The following is a 21,655-nucleotide window of genomic DNA, read 5'->3' as shown; positions in this document are numbered from 1 at the left end:
AAGTGACAATTCAAGTACCCACCAACCAAGAAAGGTATGCCCTGGGGTAGGTCACTGAGAAAGACGGAAAGTTCCTCAATGGTCTTCGATTCCTGGGTTATGTTTACCGGCCTAGAGTAAACATTTACCACAGCAAGTTTGCTAGAATTCGGCCAATTCAGCAGGACACATGAGATATCCCCTGAACCTGTGGGGAGGGGTGTGGCCTCACAGCTCAGGTGGGAAGCCACCCAGATTGCAAGACCTCCAGAAGGACGCCCCCTACCTCCCCAGCTGGCAAGAGTGGAAAATGCCGCAAAACCAGGGCGAGAGTATTCCTCTCTCGCCCAGGTTTTTTGGAATAGGCAGATGTCTTTACAATCTATGAATGAACTCCAGCATTGGCAGTCCAGCTTGTTTCCCAAGCCAGCCAAGTTCCAAGATAGAATCTTTAGTGACGGTGGTCTGGGAATCCCTACGGAAGTTGCAATAATTCCCACGCCAGTTAAGCTAACCGGTGATGTAACATTTTGGTCTGGTTCCCCTAGATTGGGTTTGGGTTCCCTATTGCTGGAAGGTGGGCCTACTGTGGTCATTTGGTCCTCCTTTGTAAAGTGTTGTTCAGTATAGATTGTGATTCCCAGCATTTGATCAGTGCAGTGGCTAGAGGGAATAGTCCTTCCCACCATGTTGCCCATTGAGTGGTAATGAGCCACCCCCTCCTAGACAAGCAATGTCAATCGATCATATCCAGACAGCTGAACCTGTTGAATGTTGTAAAGTGGTCAGGCTGCTGCTGGACTCTATGATGGTAAGAGTCTCCGCCCTCTCTGCCTCGCCATCCACCCCCTCTCCTAGGGACTGTCTCCCAACCCTCCTCCTTACGTACATAACTCAGGGGTGGGTAGAAAAAAGATAGGGGTAGGGACTGGATAGAGGTCCCTTGATCACAGTACGACCATCCGTGTATGTAAGAGACGGCCCTGGGTTCCCTGAAATTAATCAGGACGTAGTCCCCATTAATTGATTTCCTTGTGTTGCCCAACCAAGGAACTCTTCCTACAATAAGTACCTCACTCGTTATTCCTTGGGGGAGAGGTCTATTTATGGTAAGCCAGTTAACCACCTTGTTCTTTAACGAGGCGACAGATTCTTTAGTGTCTGGTTTTAACTCCAGGACACCAGGCAAAATAACTATATATTGGCTCGCCTCAGGAGGCAAGTTTACAGACTTAAACTTTTTTGCGATGACTGGTACTCCCTGAGTAACTGCAACATTATTCTCAGGGTGAATGGGTGTAACATCGCCCTCAATAGGCTGTGGAATTAAAGAGTGCGTTAAGGGCAGCTGTGATTGTTAAATATTAGGAGCTAAGCTTGCATCCTTCATTGGGGGAGCTGTTATACCCCTCTTGTTCTTAGGTTGAGCCCCACCACTATCAACCTTGTTGTCGGTATTAAGACCGTCAGCTAGACAGACTGTTGATTTTTCTATAATCGATAGCCTAGCTTCGATCTTTATTAGGTGAGCTTCTAGGGGGCTTAACAATGACCTCATGAGAGCACCAATATTAGCGATAGTAAGGTCACCACCTATATTCAAACTGGGACTGGGATTTATCTGCTCTATAACCCGAACAGGTGGGTTCTCTAGGGGTAGTGTGTGGGTTTTTACAGGAAGGGTGGGTGCAAGATTACCTTTTTCTAAGCTATTAGCCTCTGCTACGGGGTTGTGCTTTGCCACTTTTGCCTTGCGTCCCCCTAGATTTTGGGTCCCTCTTTTCCTTTTTGGTATGGCTCCTTCCCTATCACCTTGTTTTGAATGGCTATCTCTAACATTAGCGCTTTCAGTGTTAGCAACATTAGCAACAGGAGATGGTAAGCTAGATTGTATGTGAATCCCGGGTGGGGTTAATTGGCTTGTCTCTATAGGTCCCCTAATTTCATTATCCCTTGTATAGGGCGACAGGGACGACCCTTCCAATTACAGACCGATAAGTCTGATAGATACTATTCAGAAGGTGGTTGGAAGGGTAATCATAAACCGTACAGAAGTATGGCTTGTGGATAAGAGTATTTTGTCCCATTTCCAGGCCGGGTTTAGAAGCAATATAGGTGCAATAGACCAGGTATTTAGATTCTGTGCAGTCTGTTGGAAGTCAGTGTTAATTACTAAGGGAAGTCTATACCTGGCTTTCATAGACTTGAAGACAGCATTTGATGTAATTCCACGGAATAAGCTCTGGTCGGTCTTATCCGATATGGGTTTTCCCAGTTACCTCCTACAATTTATTATTAAACTCCATGAGGGGAATTATGCCAGGATTCGATGGGGATCCCAGGGTCAACTGACAGAGAAGATCCCGGTGAATAGGGGAGTGAGGCAAGGATGTGTGATGGCCCCAACCTTGTTCTCCCTCTTTATTAATGGGGTTGTTGCCCATTTGAGGGAGGATCCGGCTGATGCCCCCGTCCTTGCTGGAGAGAAAACACCCACTCTCCTCTTTGCCGACGATACCTTGCTCATGTCAAAATCCCCCATGGGTTTGCAAAAACTACTCGATCGTTTTTGCAGTTTTTGTATAGATAGGGGGTTGTCAATAAACACTTCAAAAACAAAGCTGATGGTGTTATCTAATAAAAAGAAACTTAGGAAGGTAAACCTCAGGCTGAATGACACCCCGTTGGAGGTGGTAGAGGAATTTGATTACCTCGGGGTGAGACTTTGCAATAACTTGAGCTGGTCAGCCCATATCGCCAAAATGGTTTTAAATCTCAAAAGGGTTGCAGGAGTAATTCTTAAGAACCAGCGTCGATCTTTCAGTCGTCCCATAGCCCCCACCCTGGCAATTTATGAAGGGAAAGCTTTGGCAGCGGCAGTTTATGGCTCAGAACTTTGGGGGGCGGAAAATACAAAAGTTTTAGCGGTGGCCGAGAATAAGTTTATTAGAGATATGGTCTCGCTACCCTTATCGTCCCCTTTGAAACCTCTTTTTTTGGACATGGGTAAAAAATCGGTTGTGGATCTAGTGCAAATTCGCCCCTTGTTATTCTGGGTTCGTCTTAGAAGGACCCCAGAACTTTATAATTATGCTAAGGTTCTGGATGAGCTTATTAGTTTAAATGTAGCAAACAAAATTAAATGGCTCAACAATTTAAAGAGACTTGTAAAATCAATAGGTCTGGAGGAGAGTTGGATCTCGCAACTGCCACCCCCAAAAGCAATTGTCAAAAAACTTTATTGGGATTGGGTTGTTGCCAAAGAACACAGGAATCCAAACTGGGGTCATTTAACTAGTACCTTCCTTGATCACAAGCCCCTTAGGAAGTTAGAGCCCTTTTTGGATTTTATCCAGGTCCCTCGTGATAGAACATTGTATCTGAAACTCCGATATGGTATTCTACCCCTTAACTCATTCAAGGCATGTTGGAAGGGACATAGAGGAACAGAGGACAAATGCCCAGGTTGTTCCTGCCCAAAAGAATCCTTGGGCCACTTCCTATTTGCATGTGTAGCATATAAAAAACCTAGAGGAAGGTGGTTGAAACCTGTCTGTAGGAACCTAGGGGTGAAGGACCATAGATTAGCTATGCGTATTTTTTTAACGGATGTTTCTTCAATGTATATGGTCTGTGGGGTGGCTAAATATGTGGCGAATGCTTGGCTCATTAGGTCAAAACTCGTACCTACTGTCTGAATTGTTTTATGATTTGTTTTATGTACAGTCTATTATGGATTTATTATGGATACTGTATATGTACTTTTATGAAATTTTGTTTCGAATAAAGTATTTCAATGGATACAGAATTAACAACATCAGACAAAACTACCCCCTCATTGTCCACGTTTTCACCTCTGTCTGACTCTATACAATCCAGTCTATTTTCAGGAGTCCTTGCTTGTGCTATAGCGCCCATGGAAGATCTTCTTACCCATTCTATTTCTTGGGATATACGCCTTTCCAGTACATTAATTTCATCAATCAGGAGAGCCCCAGCTTTAACAAAATATGTGTCCAAAGTACCTTTAGTTGGTCCGGCTGCCAGCGTGCTTTTGCTCCTTGTTTCTCTGGTGGCCATAATCCTTACACTTAAGCAGAAAGAGGCTGGCTTAAAGGTAAGAGAGAGAAGCCAAAGAGGGTGGCCCGATCCCGGTCTCCTCCATTCTCAACGGACTCAAACGGCCCGCCCTTTTCCCGGGCTTCTCCCCGTGCTCCGTCCCGCGTTCCGCGAGGAAGGGCGTGAGTAAGTAGGGGGAGTTGGGGGTGGGAAGAGACACCAGCTGCGTGGAGTTGGCTAAGCGCTGAGAATGCTGGGTCTCTCAGTCCCGGCCCCTGCGGGTGATGTTGCTTCGCCAATGGTCAGCTTTCCCCCGGAGTCTTTAAAATCAGTCCGTGGATGGAGGCAAGGAAATCCCAGGAAACAGCTTCATACTCAGAACGGCTCGCGAGCGGCTCCCTCGGAGCGGGTGCCGCGAGCCGTAAGTAGCCTGCGGGGAAGCAGGGGGCGGGAAGAGACACCAGCTGCACGGAGTTGGCTAAGTGCTGAGAATGCTGGGTCTCTCAGTCCCGGCCCCTGCGGGTGATGTTGCTTCGCCAATGGTCAGCTTTCCCCCGGAGTCTTTAAAATCAGTCTGTGGATGGAGGCAAGGAAATCCCAGGAAACAGCTTCATACTCAGAACGGCTCGCGGGCGGCTCCAGCTGAGCGGGGGCCGCGAGCCGTAAGTAGCCTGCGGGGGAGCAGGGGGCGGGAAGAGACACCAGCTGCGCAGAGTTGGCTAAGCGCTGAGAATGCTGGGTTTCGCAGTCCCGGCCCCTGCGGGTGATGTTGCTTCGCCCCTGGTCAGCTTTTCCCCGGAGTCTTTAAAATCAGTCCGTGGATGGAGGCAAGGAAATCCCAGGAAACAGCTTCACACTCAGAACGGCTTGCGAGCGGCACCCCTTACCAACCCTTTGACGTTAAAGATGTAAAAACTCCCATAATGTCCCTCCCCACATTCCTTTTTGAAGAACTCTAAGGCAATAACCTCACCTTGTGTTGCTGGTGGGATCGTCTCCTCGTTGCCACTGTTTGCCGCTGCGACTTGCCGGACGCGCTCCGCGGGTCCCGCTGCGCGGCTGACAGCCTTGCCACTGCTACCCTCACCTTCCAGGGGATTTGGGCGTTGTTGCTGACCGGCAGGGCTGCGAGCTTTTAGCGGGGGACTCCGAGGACCAGGAGTCCGCGCGCGCCCGTCACCACCTGGGCTGCTCTCCCTGCCGGCTCCACCCCCTTATCCATCAGCCTCATAGACATAAAAGCACAGTATCGCCCCCGCTGCGCGGGAGCGCGCGGGAGGGCGCCGGGAGAAGCCCGGGACAAGGGCGGGACCGTCTGTGGCCGTCAGGGGCCGAGGGAGGCCGGGCTGGGCCAACCCCCTTACATCCCACATCCTACGCCACAGCATAGCCAAGGTACTGTTATCGATAAAAAGACACAATTGTAACAACTTTGATATTCTGTGCAATTGCGCACTGTTGCTTAATCCCCAACTTATAGTATCCCTCCATTCCCCTCCTTGTTGCTAGACGGGGGTCAGTGGGGCCTTCATAAGCACCCTTTGAATCGCCCCGGCACAAGGACGAGTAGGGGGGGTTAACGAGGTTGGGTTGGGCCCAGATCCCTCGAATGTTTGTTTAATATTCTAGTGAACACGTATCCAGAGGCCCAAATACCTGCCCTTACAAAATGGCCCTTAGATCTGGAAAGCAGCGTTTAGTGCACATCCAAACTTCGAAGGGGGTAGTCTCAGGCCCTTTAGATGCCTTTATTACTAGAGCAACCGGTATACTGGAAAAAGAAATCGAGCTGGTTGAGCATAGATTGTCCCTGGACCTAGTTACTGGGAAACGTTCCTCAATAGGTGATTTGGCTCGTGTTAAAAGCCCTTTAACTAATGCAGCATTTAACTGTATTTCAACATCAGATACCGACATAATTGTCCATGAAGAAGGGATTGAAGCCCCCACATCTAGGCTACACGGAAATATGGATGTGACCTCCAATAGTAATGTGACTAGCATAGAAGAAAATAGCCAACCTTCTGTGCTTGAAACCTCCCAAATTAATGCTACTTCCTTACCCTGCACTCCTGTCCCACCAATAGAAATCACCAAACAGGTACCAAGGAAAAGAAAACATGTATCCAGCCCCGAGGGAGGAAAGACACAGAAACAACCTAAAATAGATCCTGAGAATAGCCCCTCCCACTCCCAGTCTATTCAGATACCACAGATAGTGTACTGTCCATCATTGGCCCACTCAGGATCCTCTAACCCTTGCCCAACCTGTTTTAGTAGCGATGACATCCTGCTGGCAAAAATGGAAACAATAGTTAAAAACTTACTGCTTCCGGTGGTAGAAAACATAAGGATATTGTCCGCTAAAATAGATGTTCTAGAAGCGGCTACTAATATTAATATGGACCTCTTACAAAATATATCTGGCACTAAGCCAAGAGGCCAAGCCTCTAAAGGGGGCCCTACCCAAAGTACCGGGACAACCATAACAAAACCGGCAGTGATGGCATCCACCAATACTAACAAGAAATCCCTATCAGGGCCAAAAACAACACCTATATCTGGAGCCACCAACAAAGACAAACCGAAGGTTAAACCTGCAGCGGTGGCCAACAACGCTCATGGGGCAAAACATAATGCTAATACTGCTCCAAAGCAACCAATAAACACCCCAGCAGGCGCCCCTGTGTCAAATAGGGATAATAAAACATCATATCTAGATAAGAACAAGAGGTTAGATAATAGAAATTCACATAAATCCCAGAGAGTCAACCTACCCCCAGAAGCGGCTCAGTACACTATTGTGTTAACAGGAGTGGCTCCACTTAAAGAGGGCATTAGAGAATCCCAGGTGGATTTGAGGAACAAGGTTACGTTCTGGTTGAATAAACATCGCCCACTCCCCCCGTCATCCCCCACCGAAATCTTATATGTAAGGAGAGTAGATTGGGTTGGAAAAGAAGAAAAAGATCTAGAAGGGGACTGCATTCTAATTTCTTTTAGAGACCCGTGGGTAGTGGACAGAATCCAACGGAAAGCTAGATTTGCCCGTTTGGGAGATGTCCAGACATTACATCTTGGCTACTTTTATCCCTATATAAATCAAAGAAGCCATACGGGATATAACCCATGGAAAGTTAAAGGGGGAAGACCCATAGAGCCTGTAATACATCACCACCCATACTACCCCCCCCTCTACAACCACTTTGAGGCACTGTCTGACCTAGAATGGGTTGACTGACTATGTGCACCTAACCAGTCACCCAAACTAGCACTGGAGGAAGATGAGGGAGTCCATACCTCATCTATCCCCACCCCAGAACTGGTAGAGGAGTGCCAGTCAATGCCTGACAGTAGCGGGCCAGTAAAGGGTTTTTTTAGGGTTAAAGGCACTACCCCCAATGTAGAAGAAGTAGGATTAATAAACACCCATCTATCGAGTCCACAATCCCCGTTCTCTGTTAGCAACAACTTCACAGAGATAGACTTGTTATGTTCACATTTGGTGTCCTGGAACGTTGCTGGAGTCAAATCACGGCTGGTATCTGATGACTGGTCGGAGTTTATAGGTAGTTATGAGGTTGTGCTACTACAGGAAACATGGGCTACAGCTCCGTTCTACATGGCTGGCTATATTAACTTTTTTAAACCAGCAGCAAAAGGTATAAAGGGGCAGGCGTCTGGGGGCTTAACCACATGGGTCAAACAGGCCTGGGGTTTTACAGCTTCTGAATTGTATGTGGATAACCCTGACATACTGGTTGTAAGGTTGAGTAAAACAGGGGGGCAGGACTTGCTCATCATTAACATATATTCAAGAGGTCTCCCTGGCGGCAGAAGCCCCAAATTGATCGGCGAATTGGATACACTGCTAATGGGCTGGGATAAAGCCTCCTTTATCTTGCTAGCAGGTGACATTAATTGCACGATTGAGCCTTTGTACCAGCCAGAGGATAATTGGGGTTACGAAGAAGACGTTACGTGGAAAATTCCTGAACTTTCAAACAAAACCATAGTCAAAGCAACGGAGGCCGCCTTGAACTGGACTTCCTTCTGCCTCACTTGGGGTTTAAGGGCTGTGAACGGTCGCACAAAATCAGACCTTGGAGCAAACCCTACCTTTGACAATGGTGTAAGGAAGAGTCGTATAGATTACATCTTCATAAAAATGGAACATTGGAATGTAATCGATGACATGGAAATCATAACACGATCTGAGAGTGACCATAACCCCCTGTCCTTGAAATTCTTAATGTGTGACCAGATAAAAACAAGGGAACCGGATCCTAGGGGGCAAGGGGTGATAACGGTATCAAATGACCGGAGGAGAGTAAAGTGGTCATTAATTTCAAACGATGTAATGATTCAGACCAACATTGAAAAGGTAGTGACATGTGCTCTAATTAACATGAAGTCCATTGCTGTTGAAAAGGGTCAGGATGTTTTACATAAATTGATGGGTATCCATGATAACTGCTTTTCTGAACTTAAATTTATTCTATCAAAGCCATGTAACCATAATACCGGACATCTGAACCCCCCAAGAAGTAAATGGTATAATAGAGAATGTAGAGATGCACATACCCACCTTATAGAAAAAGTTAAAATTAGAGATATCTGTGCTGTTAAAGAGGCTAGGAAAACGTATAAAAAAGTACAATGGGTGGCAAAAAAGGAATGGGAAGATGAGTTTTGGGCTGATCTTCTGGAAGCCAGTAAATCAAATGACCATGTCAAATTCTGGGACATCGTCAAAAGTGGTAAAGATGGCGAGTTTCGTACCCCATCTAACCATGTTTGCCCGGAAGACTGGATCAAACATTACTCTACCCAATTCTGTACAGTGGCCCATGATTCCCCGTCCAGAATGCCTATGCTGCCGTCAATATCATCAGGCAATTTGACCCTGTCCTTCACTGAAGCTGAAACAGAATATGCTTTGGGGCTAACAAAGAGGGGGAAGGCACCTGGGTTGGACCAAATTCCGGCCGACCTCTTTAAAGCGAACACGGGTCTGTGGGTACCTTACCTAACTTACATAGCTAACAACATTGCGCGAGGTGCCCACATCCCCAAGACCTGGAAAGGGGCGGAGATTCTCCCCATACACAAAAAGGGTGATAGATCAAACCCAGGGAACTATCGCCCGATCAGTCTAATTGATTGCTTCCAAAAGGTTTTTTCCCGTATGATTTTGGTGAGGGTCCATGGTTGGATGGATATGGAAGGAATACTATCCCCTTTACAGGCAGGTTTTAGACCAGGCACAAGTACTATAGACCAGGTCCTGAGGTTTTGTATGATTTTTTGGAAATTTGTTATACTTGGCGGCGGTACCATCTTTGCTGCATTTATAGATTTAAAATCAGCATTTGATTTGGTGCCGAGAGGAAAACTGTGGCAGGTCTTAAGGGATCTAGGAATGCCGGGGGAACTAGTAGACATCATCATCAGACTACATGAAGACAATTTCGCCAGGGTCAGATGGGGGGCACAAGGCCAATTTACGGACTCTTTTCCAGTCTCCCGAGGAGTCCGCCAGGGGTGCGTTCTCGCACCCACCCTATTCCTACTATTTATAGACCAGGTAGTGAAATTTTTTGGGTCAATTAACACCGATGCTCCGTCTCTGGCGGGGACAAAATTCCCACTGCTGATCTTTGCGGACGACACCCTCCTCTTATCTAAAACGAGGGGGGGTCTGCAGAAGGCATTGAATCACTTTGAGGAATACTGTAATCGTAATGACCTTCAGATAAATGTGGGGAAAACAAAATTTATGGTTTTTTCCAGAAAAAAATTTATACGTAGTAGTGTACAACTTAATGGGGTAAACCTAGAACAAGTTGACACGATGACGTATCTGGGGGTCACTCTGGATTGCCGATTGTCCTGGAAACCACAAATTGAGACCCAGCATCTAAAACTGTCCCAACTCACTGGTTGCCTTTTGCGGGAGCAAAAGAAATCGATCACCAAAAGGGTTGCCCCGGCTTTACAAATTTACGATGTTAAAATCAATGCTGCGACATTGTACGGGGCAGAGTTATGGGGCTTTATGGATCTTTCAAGTTTGTACAAAATCCAGTGCAGGTTCCTTCGTAGTTTGGTGGGACTCCCCCAATCAACACCACTGATCCCTCTTTGCCATGACATGGGTTGCCGTCCAATAACAGATATGGCACGCTTTAGAGTAGTGTCCACCTGGAGGCGTTTGTGGACCACGGAGGAGTTGTCACTCTTTGCAAAGGAGGTATCCGAGGTAAAGGCTATAGGGGGCTCAGAGAGAATCCCATGGCTGCAGATGGTGAAAAAGACCCTGGTTGATATGGGCCTTAGCCACCTGTGGTTCTCGCCAGATATTAGTAATTTTCCCTCAAAAAAGGATTTTAAGAGTCTATTCTGGGCTTCTATCCGCCATTCCCTGGTCCAGGCATCCGGTTCTGAAGATCTGACAGGGTGTTTTTTAAGATTTAAATTGGATCCGGTTCGGGAGCTATATTGGGATCTTATTTCTAAGCCCCTAGAGAAAAAATTGTATCATCAATTTCGGGTGGGCACCTTACCCCTCAATTCCTTCACAGCAACATGGAATAATAAAACTAGTAACCTATGTAGCCATTGCACTGGGTGTAAGGAATCAGAGGGACATTTTTTGTTTGTTTGCCCGCGATATAGTGAACCCCGTTCAAAGTGGCTAAAACCCATTTTTAAACGTATAAACTGCAATAAATCTTTAGATGCAATATGGGTTTTAAAAACAAACACATCTGACTTTATTGTGATATGCCTGGCTAAATACCTAGGTTGGGCCTGGGTAATCAGATCAAGAAGGAATCTTACCACTTCCTGACAGAGTGTAAGCTGCATAGTGCCCATCATTAAAACCTGTTAAACCCATTTTAGAGCTTTTTAACTCTTATGAAATGTTATTATATTTGGAATATTTAATGTCTTGATTATTATTGTCGTTGATGGTTTAATAACTTTTTAACCTTGGATTTAAGTTTGATGTACATTGTTGATTTTATATATATGTAAATGTGTTGCTAATTTGTCTTTTATGATTTCAATTATCGAAATAAAGACATTAAAACCTGAACCCCTCCCCACATGTAAGTCAGCTGGCCTTGATGGGCTTCCGAACGAGTTCTATAAGCATATATAGAGGAATTGGAGCCTAGATTATTGGATGTCTTTGTGGAAGCGTACAAGACTGGGAGACTGCCCCCTTCTCTTAAGGAAGCTCTTATTGTTACGTTGCTAAAACCTGACAAGGTGGTAAACAGGTGTGAATCACATAGAACTCTCTCCCTCATTAATATAAATGCCAAGATTTTAGCAAAAATGATCGCTACCTGGCTACAGCCTTTCGTACCAAAAATGAATCCTCCCGGATCAGTCAGGGTTTGTCCCCAAGTTATCAATGACACAAAACTTGAGTACTATCTTTGAAGCGTTGCACTACTTTGAGCTGGATTTTCAAGCAGTGGCTGAGCTGCTTGTTGCGGAAAAGACATTCGACTCCCTGCGGTGGGAGTATATGTTTACTGTTTTACTTAGAATGGGTATGCCACTGTTTTTCCTTAAATAGGTCAAATTATTATTTAATGAGCCGGAGGCACAAGTGCGAAGGAATGGCTGGGTCGCAAATGCATTCTCAATTAAGAGAGGCACAAGGCAGGAATGCCCTTTGTCGCCGATACGCTTTTCACTTGCATCGGAGCCCTCAGCTTGTAGAATTCGTCAAAAACATGCTCATGCAGCGTTGCTATTCCGGCAGAGATCTCTTGGGGTCTCGCTCTACACAGATGATATGATGCTGAATGTGCGTGAACATGCCGAAAATCCCCCGGCACTACTGAAGGAATATGTGAAATTTGAGAGATATTCCGGATTAGGGATAAACTGGGAGAAGTCAACAGTCTTTCCGCTGATGGCAGAAACGAAAGAGGTGGAGCTGGATTTCCCCCTGTCGTGGTCTACTGACCCGATTAAATATTTAGAGATATGGGTGCATTGAGACCCTAATACAGTACTCTCCATGAATTATAGTGGAGTCATTACCCGAATCACTGAGCATACAGAACGATAGGCTAAGCTGCCTCTTTCGCTGGCGGACAGGATCGCGGTCACAAAAATGACAGTATTGCCCAAACTCCTCTAATTGTTTGTGAATATCCCCATCAGGCTCAATATTGCACTATTCAACACGCTTCAGACGGCTCTACTGACCCTTGTGTGGGGCGGTCAGAAACCGAGATGCAGCTGGGACTTGCTTATGTAGCCATTTGATCGGGGAGGATTTGAAGCGCCGGACATGCGACTATACTGTCTATGTGTCCAAGTGCAATTTGTACACTATTGATACTACCCGCAGTCAGCGGTTCCTGCCACATGTTGCGGTCGAAGCAGATACTGTGCCCCGATCCCCCTGCTGGCGCTGGCGCTGTCAGGAGAGAGGAAAGCCCTGAGATCTGAGATCAATTCTGTCAAATGCACTGCTCGGGCCTGGATGACTTTGGCTAAGTGGGCGCGACTGGATTATTTATATGCCCCGGCGCTACCGATTGCTACACATTCAGATATTACTGCGACCCAAGAACAGGCGCCAGGTGTCAGACAGATGGGGGACCTATAGAGGAATAGCTGGTTCCAATCGCTTTCAGACGTGCAGGCTGGGAGTGACCACAGCATAATTCTGGGCTTTACATATATGAGGGTGCGACAGAGGATCAGATCCATATTTCCTGACTTTCCAGCAGAGCCGAAAACACTGACAGTGTTGCAGGCGGTGCTGGCTGCGGAAGACAGTAGGGGGTCTGGTAACAAAATTGTACAACGCGTCTATGAGAGAGACTGCAATTATTGTGCCTCCTTCACTTATCAAATGGTATGAGGAGCAAGAGTCCCAAGTGCCACTGGAACAATTGCAGTTCTGCTGCGAACTAACTGGCAGACTGACAGCAAACTGCAATCTCCGTGTTATTCATTTCAACTTCCTGCATCAGCTGTATTATACACCATGCCAATTGCGGAAGTTTGCTTACAGGATACTGCGAGATGTATAAGATGTGGGCAGGGTGATGAAGACTTTGTGCATCTTGCATGGAGCTGTGCTAAAACATATGCATTTCGGAATTAAGTTACAAGATTGATAACTGAGGTTGTGTTAGAAAATGTGGCATGTATTCCTGAAATGTGTCTGCTGGGGATGGTTAAGAACCTCAAGCTGTGCAACAGGTGTATTGTTGCCGTCTTGACCCTTTTTGCCAAGAAAGCAGTGGCTCAATGCTGGGGTGCCACAGCTACCCCAACTGTTAAAAAGTGGGTTTGAGATTTAATTTAATGTAGGGTATACATTAAAGTTATATACAATTGTCAAACTCTTCCATTAGCAGAAGAACAGCAATAACAAATATGTACTGGTCGTAGGTGTTTGCTTGCACAGTTATCCCCTCAACCTTGTAAGCAACATACACATGGGCGTACATCTCCAAGGTTTTCACAATCCAAGCAATTTCTCCCACATCAAAAGCGGCAGAACCATATAGGAAGGCTGTTCAAGCTATTTCATTTTCCCGCTAACATATTAGTATAAACCACAACATTACCAATATCCAGTACCCCGTACAGTTGAAATCACAGGTTCTGACTATGATTCGTGACACAGCCACTCAAACTACACCAGCCAACTTTGATCAATCTAATCAAAGTGTAGCCCCTGCTGGCAACACGTTGATTAGATTGATGGGACCACCTAAAGCTATAGGAAACAATTATGTGTTTTCGTTCATTCAGATTAGGTCCCGAGGCACCCAGCGGCTCCTACATGAGTGTGGGATCACTATCACCCGATGTAGAAAAAAACAATAACCCATGTAAGTAAAAGACTGACACCAGAAGTGGCATGCTTACAATTTGGAGAATGGTTTCCCCTTCGGCAGAGGTATAAGCTGCAGCAGCTCCAGGCAGCCAGCTGAGGGTGCACCCAAGGCATGACGAGACCCCTCGGTCCAGTAACAATATCCTTAACAACAGGGTACCTTATGGCATAAAAGAGATTGGTAACAGTTATATCTGAGCGCACTGCAAGTACACTTAAAAGTAAGTATTCAGAATAATATGAAAGGTGCTCAGGATGAAAGAGGTCGGTTACCACGACAACACATACAAACCACCTAGGTGATTCAAAGCTATACAAATTTCTTCCGAGCACTCAATTGTCCATAAATTACAGTCTTCTAAATATGGAATTTTTCAATTTATTTTCTTCATTGATAAGTTCATTTCTAATTTTCCATAACGTTCTGACTCAGCCAACACGTGTTTCGTCTGGTCTGTATCGACCATTGACTTCTTCAGGGATGCAACCCAAATAATAAAAGATATACATATTCAAATAAACTATACATATGGAAATTCATCCAATTACATTAATAATCACAGGTTCATTATAAATCTTGAAGTAATACACCCTCATGCCATAGAGTGTCCATAGCAATAGTAAAAAGCAAAGACCAAATTCACACTCAAGACACCCAAAAGTGCTATAAACGTCTATATAGATAAAGTGTAAGTAGTCACCAAAGAGTGTTGTCATTCCAAGTTACTATCATAGTCATGAAGTGGTAAATCATGGCTATTAAAATTTATCATTAGATGTGGTCTGAGACGAGCTACAACGTACCAATATAACGTTTTCTTAATCCAATAATGGTCCTAAGTAAGTATGTTCTAGTTCTTATGTTCCGTCTAAAAATAACCACAACAATATAAGTGTGATTATTTAAGCATATGTACTATAGTATATGTAGTTAAGGTCCTCTCTTAATAATAAGCTCACCCGTCTATGTAGTACTTCTGATTATGTACTTTTCATCATAGTTGGCAAATTCAATCTACAAAGAAAATTATCGATGTTAATCTGAACTACATGGTTTTCAAACATAACACAATGTTACGGACTCTTTTTAGTAATCCCTCACCTCAAATTTCGTGATTTATGTCGTTGACGTTTTCCTTCTGCAATTTTATAGTTCCTCCGTCATAATGTGCGAGTACGACACCTATAATATTAATAATATTTATCACTGTTAAATCCTAAGTAAATATCGTGCACCAATATTGTCTATTCGTAACCTGTATTTATGCGCTCGAAGTTCCGGCTTACCTGTTGTTTACTAATGTTTTCGAAAATCCGTAGCGTTCTACGTCGGCGCCATCTTACTTCTCCTATTTATAAGGTAGCTAGGCATGCGCCATTTTAGTAAAGTAATTTACCTTCGGATTACCGAATTTAGAGTATAACCTAATTATTTAGGTAAACGTTTCCGTTTTAACACTTCTTTGTTAAATAACTAGTATAACTGTTATAGAATTCATTATATATTACGCAATTGCCGAAATATCAAAATTTATTGTATACGTTAGTACAATATTCATATGTCTATTAATAAGCTACATACCTAATAAATTCTCAAAATTATATTTACTGACATTAACTACTATGTATTAATTAACTCGTAAGAGCGATTTGACTCGAAAAATACGGTCGCCATCTTAGGTCGGGCCGCAAGAGAAAGTTAGATAGCGGACTATTATATTGATACACTATCTCAAAGTTGATGTATAATTTAATACTCATATGAAAAATTGCAACGGGCTAACAAGTTACTTCACCTGTTGTTCATAATATAATATTCTACATACAAATCAGTAGTAACGATATTTGCCACGTTAATTATATCATAAGGGGTGAGCTTCTGTTGGCGGATGTCTATCTTTCTCTAAAGTAACATTTCTTATAGTATAAGCAAATAGATAATTAAATGTTGACTGGTCATTTCACCTATCTATTATTAGTTATATATGGTGTATTGCACTCTCAAAAGGCCACATCTTCTGAATATAGTAGATTAAAAAGCAAAAGAACCAGGTTTAGGAGTGAAAGTGAAAGTTGATCATAATGTCTTATGAAAATTCATCAACAATTCATGGTATGTATATTATTATCACAATTGATGGTATATATAAATACATTTCGTATACTCTAAATATCATTAGCAATCAATAATCTAATATCTCTTACATCATCTCTCTACGCATCATTCCCTGGATATATTCAGGTTCATTTAACAAATCTTTATCTCATAAACACATACAGATCAGTTACCTAAATACCTTATTCATGACCCAAAAAGAATTCATATTCATGATCTATATTGAGTCCTTGTTCTACTGCTTTTAATTTAATCAACCACATTACTTCTCTTCTTCTTAATGTCAACAGTCTGTTACCTCCTCTAGGATCTGGTTAAATGTGGTCGACACCATGATAACTAAATACATGACGCCCTCTGTTTTCATAGTTCTGAACCATATGGGATGCAGTAGGGTAGCGTGTATCTCCTTATTTTAACGCTCTATAGTGTTCAGCCATCCTATCTCTCAATCTTCTTATCGTGCTTCCCATGTAAATTTTACCGCAGGTGCAAACGATAACATACACCACATAGGTGGTATCACAGTTAATAAACATTCCAATAACATTCTCTCCTGTCTCATTATAGTTAAAGCTTGTTACTTTCTTCTTAGCCCACCTACATGAGTTACATCTCCCGCACTTGTGAAACCCTTTATGTCTCGTCAACCAATCTGAAGTCTCCAGTCTCTTAGGGTAGCTAGGACTTAGCATATTTGACAGAGTTAGTCCTTTCTTAAAGGTAATACTTGGATTTTTGGTAAGATAAGGTTGTAAATCTTGATCTAATGTCAACAAGTGCCAGTGTTTTTTCAAAATAGAAAAGAGTTTCGAACTCTCTGTACTATAATTAGTTATCAATCTAACTTTATCTTCTTTGTCATTCTTGTTTCTTTCTCTAAGGGTTACACTACGCTTAAGTTTATTGACTCTTGTTATTGCAGATTTGATCACTTTCTCTTTGTAACCTCGATCTCTAAATCTATGTGACATATCTTTCACATTGTAAGTAAAATCACTATCTAGAGAACAATTTCGTCGTGCCCTCACCATTTCCCCATATGGGATGGCATTGATATGGCTGCTAGGATGGCAACTTCTAGCGTGTAAAATTGCATTACAACTTGTTGGTTTCCTAAACATTCTACTTCTCAGTCTATCACCATCTACAAACAAATCTATATCCAGAAATGTGATGCTCTTAAAGTCATATTGGGTTGTAAATTTCAGGTTGAGAGTATTGTCATTTAAATAATCAAAAAAACCTTTAAGTTGTTCCACAGTTCCCATCCAAATTAAAAGACAGTCCTCTATAAAACGACCCCAGTATTGTGTATACTGTATCCACTCTTTGTTATCGGGACCCCAGATTCACCCCGCCTCGAACTACCCCATGAAGAGGTTAGCAAAACACAGAGCGAATCTGGATCCCATCGCAGTTCCGAGTTGTTGTTTGTACCATTGTCCATTAAACAAAAATACATTATTTTTAAGGAACAATTCTGTCATGTGTAAGATCATCTGAGTATGGTCATATAATTCCGCTGATCTGCGGCTAAGGAAAAAGTCTAGTGCTTGAATTCCAAGGTTATGATCAATATTTGAGTATAATGATACTACATCTAATGTAGCTAGTATCATCCCTTCTTCCCACACCAAGTCACTCAACAGATTTAGAACGTACTTGGTATCCTCAATAAACGATGGTAAGTTATAAACATATTCTTTCAAAAAAGTATCAATGTATTGTGATAAGTGTTCTGTCCGTCCACCTATGCCGGATATAATAGGTCTTCCAGGTGGTTTGTCTCGGCATTTTGGAATCTTAGGCAGAGTGTACATGCAAGGTGCCCTTGGATAAGACACCTGCAGATATAAATATTCATCATGATCTAAAAGGGTTAGGTCATACCATTCCTTAACCTTTTGATTGATCTCATCTGCAAGTTCCCTCATCGGGTTGGATGACAGTTTCTCATAGTATAGTATGTTGTCTAATTGGGACTGAACCTCATTGTTATAGTCTATAGTATTCTGAATAACTAGATTCCCACCTTTATCGGCCCTTCGTATCATTATAGTTTTGTTACTCATGAAGTTCTTTAAGGGTATTTCTCTCACTTATGGATAAATTATCTTCTCTAGTATTAAGTTGTTTCCTCTCTCTGTTATCAATTTCCTTATCTATCTCCGTATTGACTGCCTTAAAGAATACATCTATGGTGTTATTCGGGGTCAGTTGTGGTGTCCATTTAGATTTAATCTTAAGGCCACACCCTTCAGTTTGAAAACGATCTACTTCCAGGTCTTCTAATAATTTAGATATGGTTATAGGGTCATCTTCTTTATCTGTGAGTGACATTAGTAGCTGAGTGCCCTTTAGCTCTTGAATAGTAAGATTACTCATAAGTTCTTTAGCTGTATATTTCTTTTTTTCAGGTGCATTAGAAAATAATTTCTTCAGTTTTAATCTTCTAACGAATTTAAATAGATCAATTTTCGTCATATACCAGTCCTGTCTCTTGGCAGGACAGAAACCCAAGCCTTTCTTAGGTAAAATTACCATATCATCAGATAAATCCAATTCAGACAGATTGAGAACTTCAATGTCACTTACATTATACTCTCTATTCACGGCTGTTGTTTCCATGATCTCAAGCTCCTCTTTATCCTTGATTCTGGATCTCCTACCACCTCTCCTCCCTCTCCTGGTCTTTTTGCAAATGTATATCGATTCCTGTTTTCTGTATCTCGATTCCCCCTCCTGAGTCGTCGAACCTCTTCTAAAAAATTGGTCTCAGGTGTTGTAATTGATGTCAAAACAGGAGCATCCTCCTTTTCATCACTCGATATATTGCTAGAAGATGCATCAGTATCACTGATCGTTGGGGTGCTGCCTGACTGTTTCCCCACTGATCTTTTATTAACAAGGTAGTCAAATCTTTTAGCAAATGTATATATACGTCCTGATTGGTAGTCATTCTCATCACGTTTTAGTTTACGTGCTTTTCTCTTTTTAATATCCATTTGTACCTCATTTAAAATATCATCTCTTGTTGATGAGTTTTCATAAGACATGATGATCAACTTTCACTTTCACTCCTAAACCTGGTTCTTTTGCTTTTTAATCTACTATATTCAGAAGATGTGGCCTTTTGAGAGTGCAATACACCATACATAACTTATAATAGATAGGTGAAATGACCAGTCAACATTTAATTATCTATTTGCTTATACTATAAGAAATGTTACTTTAGAGAAAGATAGACATCCGCCAACAGAAGCTCACCCCTTATGATATAATTAACGTGGCAAATATCGTTACTACTGATTTGTATGTAGAATATTATATTATGAACAACAGGTGAAGTAACTTGTTAGCCCGTTGCAATTTTTCGTATGAGTATTAGATTATACATCAACTTTGAGATAGTGTATCAATATAATAGTCCGCTATCCAACTTTCCCTTGCGGCCCAACCTAAGATGGCGACCGTATTTTTCGAGTCAAAATGCTCTTACGAGTTAATTAATACATAGTAGTTAATGTCAGTAAATATAATTTTGAGAATTTATTAGGTATGTAGCTTATTAATAGACATATGAATATTGTATGAACGTATACAATAAATGTAGATATTTCAGCAATTGCGTAATATATAATGAATTCTATAACAGTTATACTAGTTATTTAACAAAGAAGTGTTAAAACGGAAACATTTACTTAAATAATTAGGTTATACTCTAAATTCGGTAATCCGAAGGTAAATTACTAAAATGGCACATGCCTAGCTACCATATAAATAGGAGAAGTAAGATGGCACCGACGTATCTAATGCAAACTCTGGCATCAACACTGTCGGATCTGGGCTCCAGGATATGCACCCTCGAAGGCCTGGCAGGGACAATGGGCAATCGGAATTCTTGTCCCTGTAGCCCAATAATCAACAAACTCTCGTCCCTCCCCGAAATCATGGGCGTAATCCTGAACAGCGTTGAGTGCCACAGCTGCAGACAAGGAACATCTCAGCCTATGCCCATGCAAGAGTTTCAAATTCCATATATCCTCGAAGACCCTTTGCGCTCCGCCTCACTAGCCGGCCCTTGCCCTGTGAGAAAAAATACACCGACTCGTGCCGACAAAGCTATTAAAAGTTCGGCCAGCCTTTCACTAGGGATCCAGCCCCGGCCCGCTCCGAGCGGGCTTGGAACTCACCGAAACCACATCGACGCAAGTATCAACCATGCGATCCGATCGCTCCGACAGCACCCATACGGGCCTGACTCACAGCGTTTCTAAGCCTCCAACGAAAACCTCACTGTCAAGGCGGGAAAGAAAAAAACTTAAAAAACAATCTAAAAAACAACGCTTATTGAAAAGAAGATCGGGGCTCGAAGGGTTAGCGTCACTCAGTCTACCAGTTACTAAACCAAGGGGTCTCCCCTACTTCCCCATTTTCAACCCACCTGTAAAACCCAAAATAAAAAACATAGAGAAAAGTAAGCCCCCCGCTGGCTCAATGGTCATCAGAGAACAGCCCGGGTCACCAACCCTGGGCAGTTCCGGGATCACAAGAGCCCCAGAAGCACCCACCTCAACCACAGTAAACGTATTACAGCCAAACAAATCTACAGGAATAAGTACCAAAGAGCACAGCGCTGGGAACCAGAATAACCCTGTACAGATCACTGAAGCAATAATGGAAGACCGGAATAGTCCACCTCAACCCCAGGGAATGGCAGAAATCAAGAACACAGATCTTCACAGCCCAATAGTGGGCACTGCCACAGACCGCAGTGCGCCCCATCAATTAGAAGACCTAACTAAAGCCTGTTGGGACTTCCATCCACAGCCGCAGAGCTACTCTTTGCCTCAAGTGCCACAAGTTTCGGGAATGACAAGTCAATTGGGGGGGGTCTATTTACCCACCTGAAGCACGCTTCCAACTCCTGATGGCGGCAGCTCCTTTACCTGGAACAGCCAGGAGCCAGGATCACCAGAGCCCGGAAAAGAGAGCAGAACTAGTATTTTATCCACACTACGAGCATAAGGGCCCATATGATACTCTTAACAGATGCAATCTCCTCGGTCTATTCAACTGCATTCCAGCACTGGCCGGGATCACCTCCTCAGACCTTACATCAGTCAAGTTCTCCACAATACCAGGGAGAGGGGGCTCAGAGGCCACCATTACAACGTGGTCCCAGGAATCCATTAGGAATGCAATTTTTAAGGAAGCCAACCAATTTGAAAACTGGGGCATTGAAATGTGGGTTCCCACCCAACAAAAATACCCCCACGTCCTTCTCCCACAGGCCCCTGCGAAACAGCTTACCAGCGTACTGAAGGGGTCCCGGGGCACAACCCATGCCTGGCTTCCAGAAGCGTCGAAAGCTGACAATCTCCTAAACATTGCATGCTATAAAAATCAACGTATGATAAGCTGCAAGTTTAACTGCCCTGTCGCCCATGTCAACGACATGCGCTACGGAGACTTAGTCCCAGAGTCGTCAATTAACTTTGCCCAACAACAGCGATCCTCCTAACAAGAACACCAACTGGCCCAATTCCAAACTAACTATCACATCTTGGAACACGAGCGGGCTAAAGTCAACCCTTGCTTCAAAATCAGCC

The 21,655-nt window shown here is 43.4% G+C and overlaps 1 protein-coding gene across 3 annotated transcripts in view; it reads right to left on the bottom strand.

Moving 5' to 3' along the window:
- LOC147663844 (uncharacterized) overlaps positions 1-21,655 on the bottom strand; it is a 146,123-nt gene that overhangs the window by 26,954 nt on the left and 97,514 nt on the right. Inside the window, exon 2 of one of the 3 annotated variants that reach the window (XM_086950157.1) lies at positions 13,957-14,084. The exons of the other annotated variants lie outside the window; for them this stretch is intronic. The gene's annotated coding sequence lies outside the window, so the exon portion shown is untranslated. The remainder of the gene's footprint in view (positions 1-13,956; positions 14,085-21,655) is intronic. 3 annotated transcript variants of the gene reach the window in all.

This window comes from Lissotriton vulgaris, unplaced genomic scaffold (assembly GCF_964263255.1).
Source record: "Lissotriton vulgaris unplaced genomic scaffold, aLisVul1.2 SCAFFOLD_1285, whole genome shotgun sequence".
Classification (NCBI taxonomy): Eukaryota; Metazoa; Chordata; class Amphibia; order Caudata; family Salamandridae; genus Lissotriton; species Lissotriton vulgaris.
Note: the sequence above shows the minus strand (reverse complement) of the source record. Positions and strands in the feature narration are given on the sequence as shown.